Genomic DNA, 20,143 nt, shown 5'->3' on the forward strand with positions numbered 1-20,143 from the left:
ATGATAACTACCCTTCAAGAGAATCTAGTCACCTTTTCGGAATACATAAATATTTATTTTGTACGAGGATTATTTTCATTTTTATTTTTAATTAGATTCTTAACATATTTTGTACTGTCCTTTTATTTTTGTCTTGTATACTTATTCAGTGGTTGTTTGTTTATGTGTTACATATTTGTTTTTCGTTCATTTTTTAAACATGAATAAGCCGTTAGTTTTCTAGTTTTACATTGTTATTTCGGGACATTTTATAGCTTACTATGCGGTTTGGGCTTTGATCATTGTTAACGACCGCACGGTGACCTATAGTTGGTAATTTCTGTGTCATGTTGGTCTCTTGTAGAGAGTTGTCTCTTTTGGCAATCATACCACACCTTCTTTTTTATATCTATTGTACACCTTTCGTTTTTGTCTCTGATATAGTCACCTTAAAAGGGTTCCTTGATATAATCTTAATTGTGAAAATAACTGGTTATATGCTTATTTTCACTTTAAATACCATATATGAATATAATAGGACGGCAAGAAAAAACCAATGCAATGCATATGCAATAAATTTAATAAATTTGGCCAAGCAATTCTACAGGAAAGCTCCAAGTGAGTGTATAGGAATGCTCCGAGTGATATTACAGTAAACTTGCGAGCGATTGTACAGTCAATAAAAATATCCGACATGGAGAAAATGAATATATTTGGATTTCTACTGGGACAATGACTTTGAAACTTTCAGACAGGTAAGACTATATATATCAGAAAAGGTACATGTGAAAATGCAGGTAGCAAACATTGATTTTTCGATGTTTATTTGACATTTTTGATCGCTGTTGTGTGACAATTTCGATCGTTTTACACGGAGCTCCACCATTCTAAGGAAAAGTTTTGATGCATATATCTTTCTTATTATTTTATTGGTTCATATTTACATTAAGAATGTTTCAGCTATCAAATTTTAAAGCAGAAACGTTATATAGTAAGATGAGAGTTCGTCTAAGTTTCCATCAAGCAACTTGTTATTTTGCAAATGTCGGAGCACCGCTTGACAGTCTCCCGAATGACCAAATTATTAGAAAACCGTACAGTTCCGTTCCCACATTGTGATACAGATAAGCCAGAATATTAAGATGTTGATATGAGAAGACTGTCATATTTCCAAAATAAAACCAGCACTAAGGTATGACCCCTTAGGTATATAGTGCTCTTACGAATCGATTATTCGATATTAACCGTAATGTTTGTAACGATAAAAGAAGAGAAGTTAGAATAATATTTTGTTAAACACAAATCTTTCAGATCATAAATCATTTCGACTAATCATTGCCCTAATCAAGGTTTAATTTTTGAATGGTGGTTATGTAAACGACTATTGTGATAGTGTATAAAAGACTTTCATACGATACATAAAACAATAATTATTTTAAAATAATTCATACAAACCTCCAATTGATGAATGTGTTAACCATAACCATAACGTTAAAAGGATAGCCATTTAAAATAAAATCAGTTCACCCAAACAAATTCTTCCTGTTTTACAAATAACTACAAGGAAATCTATTCATTCGAAATTATTTGTTTTCCCCCGGAAACATATCTCAACTACCATTGTAGCAAAGTTCAAGTCGATCCGAAAACATGTTTATTTTTAATATTACTGAGGACAATAACCATGCTAACCCGGATGTTATTTATGCAATTATCTAAATTATTAAATGAATAGAGTTAAAATTGGGTGTCACGAATATTGTTTTATACCACAATAGGGGGATTACCAGCGTTGTTTATTATGTGTTCATTGCAAGATCTTTTTTGGGGTATTTCTGGGTTAAAATCGGAAAAAGCCAGTTCGGATCGACCATCCTTAACGACGTTAGGATCTGAATATTACGTGCCTTCATCATTTCCGTCATTGCACGTCTGCCTGGAAAAAATATATTTTATTACGTAGCAGATACGGTTAATTTTTATTGACCTTACACTGCAACACTTTGTGTTACACATTCCCTTGACGCCCCAGGCAATTAAACAACAAATTTAACACGTCAAGAGTTTTTCTTCCGGGGTACCGAATCAATTGAATATGACAATGGGGGCGGAATTACTTCAGTTTTTGGTTAAAAATGTGTATGGAAGTGCAGCTGGAATGCGACCCACGTCCATTCATATATAAGTGCATACAATTTTCAGCCCACCTATGGTAGCAATACACAGTTCGGAAAAAAACTTAAAATTGACAATTCTCTTTTCCTTCTTTTCTAACAAATAGGGCTTAATATTTGTGTTTTGCATGTATATATTTATAGAAAGATAATTTTCCAAAAATTTGATTTGGTGAAATATAATATCTTTTGGGTGCAATCATGGCAACAATCTGCATTTGTTTGATACAAAATATTGCAAAAAAGGGGGTAAACATGTCACAAAACTGTCCAAAATTTGGACCAGATGATAATTTCAGTCAATTACAGTGATACACATGTACCTTCCCTGAATCCATAGACATATATCTATCAAGAGGTCCAGAAAAATCAATCATACTCATTAAATTTCTCGATTTTCCATAAAATTGAATTGAAAAGATCGAGCGCAAAATCTTTGTTGATAAACAATACAATAATTTGTCGACCTACGGGTGGTACGAATAGGAAAATACGGACTGTCGAACAGAAAAATGGCCTATAAAACATGCTAAAACAATCTAAATGTTCATTTAAACCTATTTAGAAGGCGATATCATTCTTCAATTATCTTCAAATCAATTTTATTGTACACAAACTTTTTAAATTTTAAAAAATTCACCATGGTCATAATGCTAAATTAAACTTCTTTCTGCTATTGCTACCTTAAGGATGAACATTTTTTTTCAAATTCCATTTTAAATGAATTTCTGTGTTCTGCTAGCTAAAACGAGCAAATTGGCCTGCTAGTTTTGAAAATTGGCTGAGAAATAAATATTTTATGAATGTTAGTAGTTGACACTGAAATGCAACAAAAAAGTGATTTGGTGAAGTATGCCATTTTAAAGTGTAAAATCTCCTTTTCAGTCAAATTTCTAAAACTATACCTTCTGTGTTTGTCTTTTCTTGTTTAAAAACTGAAATTAACCTTAACAGTAGACAAATTTTACAAGTTAAAGCTATTTTAAAGCTCTAGCATGTCAATTTTGTTGTGTATTAGGATACCAAAGCCTTGGTTAAAATTAAGCAAAATTATACTGAATTAATTTATAACAGCGGGAACACATTTAGACTCAATTCATGCTAAATTGTGACTTTATACTTGCTTAAATAATCAATTTGATTTAGTCGCATGAAAAGATATACAGCGTTCCCTTCTGCGGTTTCTACATAATGCGCATTTTTCTTTTCCAAGGGGTAGCCAATAAAGTATCTATTCATGACCGAACCAAGTTTTTTGGTCAAAATGTCTATATTGGTTGCTAAGGACAATAAACAACAACACTAACATATATTGTCATACAAAAATATGTTTAACCCTCAGAATTGTATCTTTAATCTAAATATCAATAGATTTGTGGTATGATTTGCTAAAAATAAGCAATTATGTGCTTTGTCAAATGCCTAAGGTACACTCAAAAAAATAAATTACTTGAATTAACTTAAAAGAAGTATTAATTTTACTAAAATTAAGGAAAAAAAAACAATTAAAAATGTTTGTTTAAGTAATTTTTCAATGTATCTTAAGTAAATCTTTTAATAAATACTTCAGTAATTTCTTTCCTATATACTAAGTAATTCTTTTTATTTTAGTAAGTAATTTATTTAATACACATAAAGTATTTCTTTTAATTATAGTAAGAATATATGGAAGAAGAAGAAGAAGAAGAAGAAGCAGTAATTCTTTTGATAAAAGTAAGTAATTATTTTGATTAAAGTAAGTAATTCTTTTGATAAAAGTAAGTAATTCTTTTGATAAAAGTAAGTATTTCTTTATATTAAAGTAAGTAACTCTTTCAATACACGTTAAGTGTTTCTTTTACTGAAAGTAAGTAATTTGTTTAATACATGATAATTTAAAAGTATTTGTATTTATAAAAGTAAGTAATTCTTGTAATATTGATTGAGTATTTCTTTTAATACTCTTAGTAATTCGTGTTTCACTTGTAATCCATTATTTTACTTAATGTAAGTAATTTCATTAAATACTATTACTTTAAACAGTAAATTTATTTGTAGGTTTTGAGTAATTCTTTTACATATAAATTGTAAATATTTATAATATATTTACAGATTAGAATATTTTTTTTTTTATTATAAATGCATATAATTTGAAAAGTAACATAACTTTTTAAAGAATGATCATATACTGTATCCCTTGTTGTAATCCATTTCTATTCTTGTTTGTTGTAAGTTAACATGGGCTACCCCCCCGGCAACTCTTTGTGCTTCATTTTCATTTGATTGAAATAGTACACGAAGAGTAGCGAGAAACATGAATACCCACAAAGTGTTCTTTTTGTAAGGTTCTCATTTCCTTTCATGCTTGTCAATCGTGCAAGTATTTCAACAAAATCAGTATACCTTTGTTCAAATTCAAATCTGAATGAGTTCCAGCCAATTTTAAAAAATAGCTCACCAAAGTCAAATGAAACCTTTTAAATTCTTATTGGCCGACTATTTTTTCAGTCTCAAATCAAAAACTACTTATTAAAAATACAGGACATATTACACAATTTTGTACATTTATAATAAATAGCTAATTATCAATTTTAGTAAAACGAAGTCATGTACGTTTGCATTATAAAACTTTTGGTAAAAATGAATAATGATAATTCGAAGATATTTTGATATGAAAATAATTTAAGTAATGACTAGTTATTCTGATACTAAGTAAATCCAATAATTTTGTTTTAAGCATTTCAAAATATTGTCTACAAACAGGCTATTTTTCAATTTGGAATTATTTTTAATTAGGTAATTTGCATGTTTTCTTGTGTTTGAAATTCCATGATTATTCTGCATTATATTTTTTAAGCATTGCATAACACTTTCCATACAATGTATATTTGTATAGATAATGTTGTGCGCGGCACAGTACATTCTATTGAAATTTGTGTTATCTTCTTTGTAATAGAAAGTGTTGTGCGCCACACTGAACATTAAAATACATCTAATAAACATGGAATTTATAAAACATTTCAAGCACAGGAAATTATGCAAATTCAATAATTAGAGATATTTCCAAGTTTAAATAATAGCCTGTTTGAAAAAAATTGTTATCCAAACTTATGCAATTTTCAGACAGAAACCTACATATATATGTTGAAATTGTTAAATTATAGAGTCAAATTTCATTGGAAGCATTTATTATTATATAATATAATGAGCCTTATGCAAGCAAACAACATTTTATAGTGCCATAACCTAGTAAATAATAACAAGTTTTGTATCCATGTTAGCAGAAATTATTCCAGTAACTTTCATACCGCATTTGAGTATACTATAAAGAAAAATTGTAGTTTTTGAATATATGACTTAATCTAAGTTATTTCTTTCTACTAAACACAGTAAGTTATAACTTAAACAAAGACTAAGTAATTCATTTACTCAAGTGAGCAAAATAAGTCTTTGTTTTAATTTAAGTAATTTTTGGGAAGTTTGCTCTAGCTTGCTATAGCAATACTTTTCTTACGCGTCGGCCTCAACTTCCAGTGAGACAGACTATCGCAAATTACATTTGCTTCGAGATAATGTAGTAATAGTGTTTAAATACTAATTATAGTAAGATGCTTTTGAAATTTTGAGTTTAAAACTACTCTTTTGAAAAGATTACAGCTTAAATAAAAAAGGAATGAATGTCCACTGACAGTTCAGACCATGTAAATTTAACTTCATTTTGAAAAGTTAGTATCAACAAATCTACTTCTCGGATCTGTCTTGCGCTTAAGAGAAAATCAAAAGAAATCTATGCGAGACAGTATTTCATTCATAAATATTTCATGAATGAACATTTTCCATATTCCGTAACCAAAGAAGAGAAGAAGTAACGATTAACAACTACATTTGTACACAAATTGTAACAAGGATAAAGCTTTCATTAAAAGCAATCGAGTCAGCTAGCCTTCTACTTCTTAGAATAGCCCTGAGTATCAAGACAAGTGCTGACCTGTAGAAATAATTTACATGATTAAATAACATTTGTCCATGTAGTAGCAAAACTACTTTCTTAGTGCCTAACAATGCAGTGGCGGATCTAGAACTTTTTACCCTCATACTTTTTTCGGGGGCATTTACTGAGTATGACCTGTAATTAACAATGTGTCATCCTAACACAGAGGCGATGATTACTAGTATATCACATGAATGGCTGAAAACCAAAAATGTCAATGCTAAATTTCACAGCAGCAATTACAAATTGTTACAGCGTAAAAAGCACCTATATGAGTCTAGTGTATTTAAACTTTTTTTTCCTGTCGTCTTACTGCTATTGTTATGTCTGGGCTATTGTTATGTCCCAACCGTATAAAATTTTACCCTTATTCTGCTGTAAGTATGTACGTCTCTAATTTGTACGTGCGTTAGTAGATCCCAATATTGGTTTCTGTTATGATCTTACTTTAGTTTGCCTGAACCAAATTGTATGAAACTTATACACAATGATATTTCCACAAAACACAGGTCTAGTTTGTATTTTGTTGGCATCACTTTAACCATTCTAGAGTTATGCTCCTTTACAATTTTTTGGAAAAGAGGGACCAGAGGGACAGTCAAACTCATGAATCGAAAATAAACCGACTTCATCATGGCTAAAAAATAAAAAGGACAACCAGACAAACAATAGTACACATGACACATCATAGAAAACTAAAGAATAAACAACACAAACCCCACTAAAAACTAGGGGTAATCTCAGGTGCTCCGGAAGGGTAAGCAGATCCTGCTCTACTTGTGGCACCCGTCGTGTTGATTATGAGATAACAAATCTAGGTAAACAGTCTAATTCGGTAGGTTACATTTATGAAGGGGAAGTGGATTGTAGTTACGACGTAGGGAACATATCCGATATCATTTGTGAAACGGTTATTCCATAACGGTCAACCAACAAAAGTTGCTGGAATTTTTAGTTTCCATTCTTTAACTTTAGTTTGTCTTAACGAAATGTTAGGAAACTTATATTCAATGCTCATGACCTTAAAACATTGATCAAAATTGAATTTTGGTGGCGTCATATATACCGTTCTAGGGTTGTGTCACTTTACAAATGTAAACATTTCTGATTTATTTTTCGTTTCCTTTATCTTACTTTAGTTTGCTCAATCAAATGTTATGAAACTTATACACAATACGTTTAAGCATAAAACAAAGATCAACTTTGAATTTTGGTGGAGTCATTTATTATACTGCTCTAGGGGAATGCCCCGTTTCAAATGGAAAAAAGCTATTTTTTTCCTTTCCGTTCTTTAACTTTAGTTTGACTGAAGTTACTGTGTAGGAATGTATACACAATGCGTTTTACTCCAAAACTCAGATCAAGTACAAATATTGGTAGCTTCACTTTTACAGTTCTTGAGGTGCAACCCTTTATAACTTTTAATGCTAGCAGGGGCATTATTTGTATCCCATGGAGACATTCCCTATTTATATTGATCAAAGCCTTTAATATAAATTCCCTTTCATAACAGTTGCACTAATTTAAGTTAACTGTCTTATCTATAAAAAAGATGTGGTGTTTTTTGCTAATGAACCAATGCTATCCAAAAGAGTTCAAAGGAGGGATATATATTAACAACTATAAGCCACAATGCATACAGTCGTCACCATGATAAAACTCATACCATATACAATGTAGTAAGCTATAGTAAGGCCCTGATATGAAACATATGGAACAATTCAAACAAGAAACTTACGTGTTAAAATCAGTAACAAAACAATTTACTAAAACAAATTTGAAAGACCTACATGTAAGTCAATAAAAAAATATACTAAATTCACATGGCATGGACATAGATAGAAATAAAATCTTGTAAAATATAAACAATTGCTAGTAATAGGGAGTAATTCGTAAGTAATTCCTAGTAATGAGTAATGAAAAAGAATACTTAATTTAAGTAAAATATAATTACTAAGTAATATTTGTTTTGTGTGTAGCAATACACAGTTCGGAAAAAAACTTAAAATTGACACTCATAATTTTTAAACATCCTCTTTTCCTTCTTTCTAACAATTAGGGCTATCAGAAAATTATATTTTGAACAAATTAAAGTGTAAAGTAAACTGGATTGCTGAATTTCATAAATTGAAACAATGCATTCCACAAAATTGGATTGACATAGTTAAACAAGAAAATTCTGTCCAAAGTAAAGTAAATATCCAGAGAAATAAGATCACATGGAAAGATCGTTATTTTGAGACTACATTTTTTTCAAATAAAATGTTATATGACTCTCTAGTGAATAGTAAAACAGAAACGTCAATAGGGATAAACAGATGGCTCAATATTTTACCATTGCAAGAAGAATCAAATATGAATTCATTATATAACTTTATTTTCAAATACTTAACTGAAAATAAATTAAAAATATACAGATGGAAACTACTACAGTTTATTGTACCAACCAAAAAGCATTTATTGCAATGGAAAATAACTAATAACAGTCTTTGCAATTTTTGTAACTTAGAAGAAGACTATGCTCATTATTTTTTCAATTGCTCTTATTTAACAAGATTTTGGCAACAATTTAACGAACTTTTAAAAAAGAGTAATTTACATTTTTCAATAAAATTACAACACATGATATTTGGATACAAAATTACAGACAGCAAGTATTACCCGATAAATATTTTGATTACAATTATTAGTTTTTCAATATACAAGTCGTACTATGTATCTGAACAGAAAACAAAAAACATAGACGTATTCAGAATTTTTATTAACGAATACACAAAGAGAGTAGATACCAATCTTAATGGACATAAGGCAATAAGTCCAATGTTACTTTCAATAAAAAGACACATAGTCAATGAATAATATTTTTAAATTGTTAATATAGAGATTTGTAAAAAATGTATGTCAATTAATTTAATCAGCTGACTATTCCCTGGGTAGTCAGTGGATTGTAACAGGGTACGTCAAGAGAAGCTTGGAATCTTGATGGTTTATGTAACAAGCAATATTTGATGAATAAAATTATTATGTAGTTAAAAAAAAAAAAAAACAATTAGGGCTTAATATTTGTGTTATGCATTTATATATTTATAGAAACCATGGCAACAATCTGCATTTCTTAGATACAAAATATTGCAAAAAAGGGGGTAAACATGTCACAAAAGTGTCCAAAATTTGGTCCAAATGATAATTTCAGTCAATTACAGTGATACACATGTAGTACCTTCCCTGTACTTGTATCAAGAGGTCCAAAAAAATCAATCATAATCATTTTCTCGTTTTTCCATAAACTTGAATTGAAAAGATCGAGCGCAACATCTTTGTTGATAAACAATACAATAATTTGTCGACCTACGGGTGGTACGAATAGGAAAATAAGGACTGTCAAACAGAAAAATGGCCTATAAAACATGCTAAAACAATCTAAATGTTCATTTAAACCTTCTTTTCTAACAATTAAGGCTTAATATTTGTGCTTTGCATGTGTTTTGCATGTATTTATTTATAGAAAGGGAATTTTCCAAAAAGATTTCTAATGGTTATAATGGTGAAATATAATCTTTTTTGGGTGTAACCATGGCAACAATCTGCATTTCTTAGATACAAAATATAGCAAAAAAGGGGATGACCATGTTACAAAAGTCTCCAAAATTTTATCCAAAGGAAAATTTCAATCAATTTCAGTGATACCTTTCCTGTAAATCATAGACATATATCTATCAAGAGGTCCAAAAAATCATATGCATTTCTGCTCGTTTTTCCATAAAATTGAATTGAAAAGATTGAGCGCAAACTCTTTGTTGATAAACACTATAATAATTCATGGACCTACGGGCGGTACGCATAGGGAAATACGGACTGCCAAACAGAAAAATGGCATATACAACATGCTAAACACAATCAAAATGTTCATTTAAACCCACTAAGATGGCTATATTATTCTTCAATTATCCAAAAATAAATTTTATTGTACAAAAACTTTCATATTTAAACAATTCACCGTGGCCATAATGCGAAGCTTAACTTCTAACTGTGTATTGCTGCCTATGGGTTCGGCTCAAGGAAACACCAGAAATCAGGTGCGGATCCATGATTTAATGTTAGGGGTGAAATAAATACTGTTCTGCGGAGCGGAGCATGTTGATGTTGCGAAATAGGTATGGTTAAAGTAGCAAAAATATACACGACGTCATCGTTTATACACATATTATGTTGATCAGTGCAATACATACAGTGTAAAACAATGACATATCCTATTATTAGATTACAAACACCAATAGTTTTTGTTGGGAAGATTTTTTGTGTCATATTGAGTGGTGGTATTTCGTCTGCGACACCCTTCAAACAGATTATAATTACGATACTGTTGTCAAGTCATTAAAGATTGCATATTTTGGCGTTAATATTGAGTCACTGATAAGGTCTATGCGTCGGAACTAAAGACATTTATTCTAAAAACAGTTGTTGGCATGACACGGGTTATGTTCTTCTCATATATGTTATGATGGTATGATACTAAACCCCTAACGGGAAGGATTGTGCCTGAGGTTCATATGATGAAATCATAATCTTTCAGTCAGTTTAATTGAAGTCTGGAGCTGGCATGTCAGTTAACTGCTAGTAGTCTGTTGTTATTTATGTATTATGTCATTTTGTTTATTTTCTTTGGTTACATCTTCTGACATCAGACTCGGACTTCTCTTGAACTGAATTTTAATGTGCGTATTGTTATGCGTTTATTTTTCTACATTGGTTAGAGGTATAGGGGGAGGGTTGAGATCTCACAAACATGTTTAACCCCGCCGCATTTTTGCGCCTGTCCCAAGTCAGGAGCCTCTGGCCTTTGTTAGTCTTGTATTATTTTTATATTAGTTTCTTGTGTACAATTTGGAAATTAGTATGGCGTTCATTATCACTGAACTAGTATATATTTGTTTAGGGGCCAGCTGAAGGACGCCTCCGGGTGCGGGAATTTCTCGCTACATTGAAGACCTGTTGGTGACCTTCTGCTGTTGTTTTTTTATTTTGGTCGGGTTGTTGTCTCTTTGACATATTCCCCATTTCCATTCTCAATTTTATTAATTTCTAAATATCGCCTTACACAAAGACTATATATCTTCAAAATATGAACCAATAGTTATCAAAGGTACCAAGATTATAATTGACGCGCATTTCACCTACATAAGACTCAGCAGTGACGCTCAGATCAAAATAGTTATAAAGTCAAACAAGTACAAAGTTGAAGAGCATTGAGAGCCTGAAAGGTGTGCCAAATACGGCTATCATGGTAATCTGTTCTTTGGATTAGAAAATCCTTAGTTTTTTCAAAAAATATTTTGTCAACAGGAAATTTGTTAATATGACCATATAATTGATATTCATGTCAACACCGGAGTATATTTCGCGGGTATTTTCAAGTACCTATAAAATTGCAGAAAAAACAGGAATATAGAATATACTAGAAGTTTCCCGCGAAATCGCGATACAATATGGCAAGTGTTGAAACAAAGAGCGTGGACACAGTAATGAGGTGATCACAGTTTGAATATCGACACGGTTAATGCATTTGGTTATATTTCTTTAAAGTGATGAAAATGTGGAAATAATGCAGTAACCTCATTCATCTCGATTAAAAAAATGTATTTTAAATACCATAGGAAAAGTGTGGCAAACTCTGATTTTGAGTGTTTTTTTTATCCTTTTAACTCAATAACCGTACGAGCTACGTTAAATCCGTTGACATTACCGAAAGTGATCCAAATAAGTAACACAAAGAAAACATTCCATTTAAATCTGATAAAAAATCGAAAAACAACTCATTAGCAATTAAAATAAAACAACTCTTTAGCAATAAAAATAAAACAACTCAATTTAAATACGTTGAATATAAATATCCTGTGTATGCACATATGTGAACAACACACAGACTGGCCCTTGACTGGCCTGAGCACGCGCGAACGCGTATACGACGAGGATCTATTTTAGATATTTCATCAAAAGTTGGCGTTTTCTGAGAAACAACAGAATTTTTAAAAGACAAATTTAGGAAGCACAAAACACTACAGTTATACGTCGTTACGGTATCACAAATATTTCTGACTTTGTATGGTTTCAGAGGAGTTGCGGTTCAATGAAATCGGTATCTACCTTTAGTAGTTAAGATGATACAATCTCCTTTTTAGCTCACCTGGCCTGAAGGTCGTCGTCGTCCGTCGTCATCGTCATTTACTTTAACGTTTTGAAATTCTCCAAGAGAACCACGGAATGGAACAAACATGGCATGAACTTTGTAGTTGATCCATCATTCAAAATGGCGGCCAGCGGGGGCACTTCGTTTAACATACAACCCTATGGACAATACATAATTTTGTTTTCTTTTAGATAAAACTTATCTTATGAGGAGCTGTCCAAGTGATGTTACATTAATCAAGATGGCCGCCACAGTCACTTAGTTTAAAAACTTACAGTGCATACGCTCGATAATGTGTAGCTTCAATTCGTTTATATTTTAGTATAGACGCCAATTAATTAATTAGTTGAACTTCGAAGAACACCGATTGTCAAATAAGTGATATTAATATAGATATAAATAGATAGCGAACTCGTTGCATAAGATTTTCTATAGGTCTGTGTAATTTCATTTTATAGATTAAAAATATATGTTAATCATCATTTATAACTGTATAAGAATGAGTGTTTGTGGATAGAATCTGTAAATAATTTACCCTTGATTCACTTTGAATGTTGATATCATTTTGCTATAAATAACTGAACACGAAAAATGTATGCATTATCAATCTCTACCTAAGGAGTTAAATTAAAATTCATATGAATACAGATTCAATGAGGTCAAATTATTCACTTGCAAGTGAATAATTCATCATCAATATTTGTTAGCTTATTTTGACAATATTGAACCATACTGATTAGTAAAAGTGAATTATTATAATTTCAGTTTTTCAATGTCATTGATCATGTTGATGAATCGTTTTTTTTCATAGAAATCCAGTGTTTCTGTTGTTCCGGTGTATTTTCTCTCTTATAGTTTATGTTTTCCCCCCAGTTTTGATTTGTTACCCGGATTTTGTTCAGTTAAATCGAGTTATGACTATTAAACAGCGGTATAATACTACTTCCCCCATTTGGGTACGCTTGCGTCTTAATTTTTTATTTATTAGTATTAAGTTTAATAAAATGACCCAGTTATAGCTGCTGTTCATGTTAGAATTGTCCCGCGTATGACATTATGTTGACAACAAAGGCCTAACAAACCAAATAGACATGAGAGGTAAAATGTCAAATATAGACTTTCTTATAACGTCACGTGAGGTCAGAACAGTTGTTTTGTTACTTGGTTTTTACTGTTTCATGTTTTTTCATGAGGTATATCCGGTCCTGTAATCACCACTCATTAACAATGATGGTTGCAGTCATTTAATCCGCAAATCAAATGATATTCTGCTCTCATGTACAACATTATTGAATATTTGGTGTTCGTTGCTTTTCAACTAACTGATCTTTTAGACTTACAAAAGTACTTCAATGGTGTTTTAGATATTCAACAAATGGGGATTTCGATGGGGACTTGTGTATCGTAGTCTATATCTTATTTTGTGTTAAACAATGTTAATTGTATTTCTTTAACGACTGCTGATTTTGTTGAAGACTGTACGGTACCCTTTCGATATCGTTTTGTTAGTTGTTACAGTGTCATTGGCGTATAACCCTACATCTCCTTTTGTAATTCATATACCAATCTGGCTCATACTATAGAAACGTGTCGTACTCTCTTTAGAGAATTATTCGTAGGATCTATGCCACAAGTTATTTTATCACTAACAAAGAAAAAAATGATCGATTTAAGAACATAATCATGTCGTAAAATCAATGAGATTGAGGAGATCGTGTCAAATTATATGTAATAAACATCTCTATAACTATCAAAGAAGAAAAACTATTCCAACACAACATTTATTCTTAGATAAGTACTGCACTTGTCAAGTTGTATCCCGTTTATTGAAATTATGTTCACACACGGTAGCTTGTATATCTCGTGTAAAAACGCAATCAATCACCAAACATTAATTTTATACTAAAAACAAAAAACATTCAAGCATGGATATTATTTCAATTCAATACATTAATATCAGAACAACAGTTGCATATATAACCCCGATAAAGGCTTAAACAAAACACACACAAAAGTTATAAACATGCAGTTAGCCTTCATATAGGACAATGCTGTTGATTAAGCATAACTCAATTCCAGACCTTTTGTTTTTCCAAATATTTATATATGTCCAATAACTGAAAAGTTCCAGGTCTACGGGTTCAAACAGAAAGATTTTGAAAGCAGAGACAACGGTGCAACTTATAATCAGCATGACTTTATCAGATGAGATTACCTATATTAAAAATACTTGACTAAATCATGGTATCTATGATGAATTTATTCACTATTTGTACGGTAGCTTTGTGAAAAATTGTGCACATCCTTTTACAAGCATGACATTTGGCAAAGATCTTTCTCAACTATTACTCTTGAATTCAGATAGGGAGGCATTTGAAAAAAATGCCTCACTTCCGGTAAAATCAAAAATGGCGAACATCATACTTAAATCGACCCAATATCAGGGGCTAGTGTGTGAACAGGTGTTTTTATTATGCTGCTATAATAAATTGTAGTACAAACCTTTGTTATGTAATACTTTTGGATATAATATATATAATAGATGTCTTTAAAAACCCTATTTCCGGTAAAATCCAACATGGCAGACACTGTATTTAAAATTAGCTTTTTTTTAGGGAGGGTGATTGAAATGTGTTTTGACGTATTGCTATTATCATTGAATTGTGCAGGAACCTTTCTTTGATGCTGATAATGGATACAATGTATAAACATATGTCTTTAAAACCCTTACTTCCGGTAAAATTCAAAATGTCGGACATAGAAATATCATTATTTTATTTTGATATGCATCTTTTTTTCAGAATGTAAAGAAAATGTTTTTTTTTTGTGCTGGTCTTTAAACTTTTGGCTTTAAGTTATCCTTTGAACCACTTGTTCTATTCGATAGTTAATGTTTAAATACAAAGTTAACACTTTCGGTAAATAAAACCAATATCATCTGGGCGTAAATTTCATAGATGAGTTCTCAGTCCATATCTTCGATGTAGAGTTTTGGATAGATTGATTAAAACAACATAAATCACCTAAGTACTAAAACATCTTCAAAATTACTGATTTATGGTCGTAAATACATGTTAATTCACAATCGGCGAGCTGATTTTCCTCATTTACAAAGACGTAGTATTGTTCCCTACATCAATAATGTAGAAGCTCCTGATAAGGTGAAGAGACCTCACAAAGAGTTGTCCAAAAGGATTCCAATGGATCATATTTTTCCCTTCGCCTTTCATAAGCGCCTGGACTAGTTATAAGCATAGGAACCAATTCTAAGCTTGTTACTCATCCACACCCGTAATGGTATATTGTACGTTTTACATGCTGAAAAACACTAGACCGAGTCGTTCAAATAGCACCAATAAGTCTTTCCTCTTAAAAAAATATGTTTTCTTGCTTCGTAAACCCCATCAGAAAAATTTGTTCGATCTTACTAAAAAACCACGTATCGTTTTATCAAAGACATTATCAAATGCATGTCTAGTGATGTTGGCTAATTAATCAACATTCTTAATTATAAAATCACATCTTCAAACGCCATCCATGTCAAAAATGAAGTTCCCTTTCAAGTAAACGTGCATTTGAAAGGTCATGGATATATGTTTATATATATCTTAAGCTTTTCCAACGTTCAAATGCAAGCTAAAGTTCGTCTGCCCCTATGTCACGGAATAACGAAACAGCAATGACAGCAACATCAGTATCGACTGTTCGAGTCATCACTCAGTTGAGTCTGTGTATCACTGCATCATACACATGTATCTTGATTCTAGTATAAGCTTCTTCATGTTAACATGAAGCTTAACTTGAAACACCATCTTGTGGTGGATAACACAAAACATCCTGAGCATTTTTTTTCTTACAACTACCTTTTCCGCAAAACCTATTGAGCAAGCTCCTGTGAATAAAAACTAAAACGTTCTTTCTTCTTGTCCTCATCTCTCAGAAAACTTTGCCAATTTGAGAAATTTGTTTTGACCCCGGATTCGTCTTTTTATTTCCTTTCCCCTTGATGTACAATTGTAGCTCTTGTTTCTTGTAGCAGCCCTCAAACTACCGGTATTGTCTATGTACGCATCCGAGATTACATCCACTGTTGTTACAGTTTCAAGGTGTTTCATAACGAGTATGCTGATAGGGTAATATGCCCTTACCTAAAAAAAACCTGGATGAAGTCTTGGATGCAATTGGTAGATGTAGCAACACATGTTCAGGATATTCTATCCTAACCACCACATGATGTATTTCAAGGTTAGCACCATATTCACATCAAAAGGCTGACACTAGAATCATGGTGCATGTGTCTGATACAGTGAAACACGAACTTAAACGAGTCATTATTCGAGCAGTCATTACTGAGGATATTGTCATTACTGTTTCGCTATTCTAGCGATAGACAAACTATGGATTGTGTTTAGGAGGGGGAAAGGCTTTGGATAAATATTTATCAAATGCACTAGCGATGAGTTATCACACACACATATTGTGATCCATGTATTTACCGGTTGTGATAAGGTTCTCTGATGGCATTCGAAGGTGGGACTTTAACATAAAAAATGATAATTGATCCGCATTAATCATCGGTGTTTACAGATATATCGCACAAACTTATCAAATGGGGCTAGCATTGTTAACAAAGCAAGTAATAACTATTTTCGCAAAATGGAAGGCTTATTGAGGCTATTCCCTCAACTTAGTCTAGTTTCCAGCATGCAAAACGTACAATACACTAAGACACGTGTTTAGCTTGACATTGACTCTTATGCTTCCCAGTCCAGGCGCTAACGGAAGACGAAGGGACAAAGAAGATCACTTTTAAAAAACTCTTTCTGAGGCTTCATCATTTTGTCAGAAGCTTGCAGATTGTGGATGTAAGAAAGGTTGCCGCAGTTGTTATTAGTGTGGAAAATAAAGTCTCCCGTGCCCTGCGTCATGTGTATGTGGTGGTGACTTGGAATTAATATGTTTTTGTGGAGAAATAGCAGTAATTTTTAAAATGTTAAGTACTTAAGTGCTTTTAATTTGTTTTAATCAATCTATCCAAAATTCTACATCGAAGATATGGATTGAGGACTCATTTTTGATATTTACGCCATATTGTTTTTTTCGATTAGTGGTTTAGAGAATAACTGAAAGCCAAAAAAGTAATGACCAACCCTAAAAACCCACACTCTTTTTATTTTGAACAGAAGTTGAATATGAAAATAAAAAAAAATAATATTTCTATGTCCGCCATTTTAAATATTACCGGAAGTAATGGTGTTTAAGACATATGTCTATACATTGTATCCATAAGAAGCATAGAAGAAAGGTTCCTGCACAATTTAATGACAGTAGCAATACGTTAAAACACATTTCAATCACCCTCCCTAAAAAAATAAGGTTATTTTAGAACACTGTCCACCATTTTGGATTTTACCGGAAGTAGGGTTTTAAAAGACATATAATCTATGTAATATATCCAAAAGTAGTACATAACAAAGGTTTGTACCAATTATTGTTATAGCAGCATGATTATAATACCTTTTCACATACTAGCCTTCGATATTGGGCCAATTTAAGTATGAAGTCCGCCATTTTGAATTTTACCGAAAGTGAGACATTTTTTTCAAATGCCTCCCGTTCTGAAATAAAAGAGTAATAGTTGAGTAAGGTCTATGCCAAATTTCATGCTTGAAGCAGGATGTGCATTATTCGTCTGAAATGTGCACTATATAACCAAAATGCGAAACTAAACCAAGAATAGTGTATTTCTTTTAAATGGAACGAATGGGGCTAATCAAATAAAATTACAAATTGAGAGCGAAAAAGCGGAGTTTAAAACTATATTTTTTTTTCTTTTTATGAATAAATATTTCCGTCATATCGACTTGAAATTTTCTATAAATTTCTTTTTTCAAGACCCTTTTAGTCTTTGTCTATACGATCAGATACAGTTACAGTTGCACCATCTTGATCATCATCTTCACTTTCTGATGACAAAGGATCTGCTTTTATTGACAAATCGATCATAGCATAGTTTGTTCTGTTCTCTAGGCCTCTTATGACAAACTTTTTACCACTTGGTCCAGGCATTAGATCTAAATCTGCATATATCAATCCATCTTTATTCTACAATATAAACTAAATGTCATATGACATGTTAAACATCACCGTCTTCGAATAAAGAACAAAAAATGTTATTTACATTTGTAAAAATAAATTCTGATATATCCTTATGTTGCGATTGACAGGTCGATGGTAGTCTCTTTTAAATGAATTAACTGTAAAAGAGTCAAAAAGAATTAGTCCATCTTTGAAATACCATAAATATTTGATCTCCAAATGCCAAATGCTGTCTGAGTGTCATTCAATTGACCACGTACATACATCTTTTTGTCAATCTCATGATATTGAGATCGCATAGTGTACTATGATACAAGTGTCAAATTCAATATTAATGTAATTCTGAAGATACATGTACATATATATATATATATATATATATAACAAGTCAAAAAGGGTACAACATCACCATAAAATAACTATAAAATATACAAATATTAGATATTTCGGATAACAGATATCCTTCTTCAATAATAGCACGATGTCAAATGAATCGTGTCAATTCAAATTGAGACTATCAAAATCTTGATTTATACAATTTAAGCGAACGCTGGAACAATTTTTAAAATTTCCAAACACACCGCAAAGACTACAGAAATATGCCAAAAATAAAAATAGTTATTTACGATGTGAAATGGCACAACTTTAGATTTCCAAAGGATGTGACAGTTGAGATGTAATAACTGCATTGAGGGCAGTCCTCAAACTAAAAATCAAAATAATCAAAAATGTCCTTACCGATCCAGGATGGTATAGATTAGACAACGGTAGGGCAATTACAACGGAAACTACATATTAAAGCCTTTCAAACGAATAGCAGTCTAATAGTGATTGAAAAAATAAGTTTTGTATATTGAGCGTAAATAATTGAACGTGGCAACGTACTTATACATCATCCCGAATCAATGAAAACCTGTAATTTAAACGGTAATTTTAAAAATAATTTCGAACTGTAAAGCCAGTACTAAATCTGGCGTTGTTTGAAACAGGTGGTCACAGAAAATGAGGGACTCGTTCTATGTTTTTTCATTTATGCCCTCTGGGGAGACTGTCCGTAACTTTCTTATCCAAAATCTTTCCCGAGCGACTCTGTCGACCTTCGACCAACACTCGTTGTGGTCTATGATCGTGATGGTAAGGTTTTTGAGATCAGCTTGTGTGTGTCCAGGTGATCTCAAATGACGACTTACGGGTAGGTCGGGTTTGCAAGTGTAGTCACTTCGATGACCATTCATGCGTTTGTTAAATGGCTGCTCTGTCTCGCCAACATACTGCATGCCACATCGACACTGAAGGAGGTATACAACATTCTGGGTTTTGCAAGTTACATTGCAATATATAGTGTACACAGACCCAGTCGAGTGGCAAGTGAATGTTTGAGTATTCAGTATTTGTTGACAAGTCAGGCAACGTCTGTTACCACATGACTTGCACCATCCTGCAGTTGAACAGCTTTTATTTGAGGAAACGTCAGCTCTAACAAATAAGTCTTTCAGACTTTTTGGTAGTCTGCATCGAGTGTGTTCACCCGATCCGATTTTCTTACTGCATATTCCATCATGCATTTTCAATTTTATTTTAAGAAATTAAGATCTTCTACTATCAAAATTATCAAAACAGAACATCACATTTCAAATTTAGAAACCTACATTAATCAAGGAATTATTCCGAAAGGACTTATTTTAAAGGCCTCCCCACTCACAACAGGAGAAAAGTCGAACAGATTTTTTCACA

The sequence above is a fragment of the Mytilus trossulus genome, unplaced genomic scaffold (genome assembly GCF_036588685.1).
Source record: "Mytilus trossulus isolate FHL-02 unplaced genomic scaffold, PNRI_Mtr1.1.1.hap1 h1tg000024l__unscaffolded, whole genome shotgun sequence".
In the NCBI taxonomy this organism is placed as follows: domain Eukaryota; kingdom Metazoa; phylum Mollusca; class Bivalvia; order Mytilida; family Mytilidae; genus Mytilus; species Mytilus trossulus.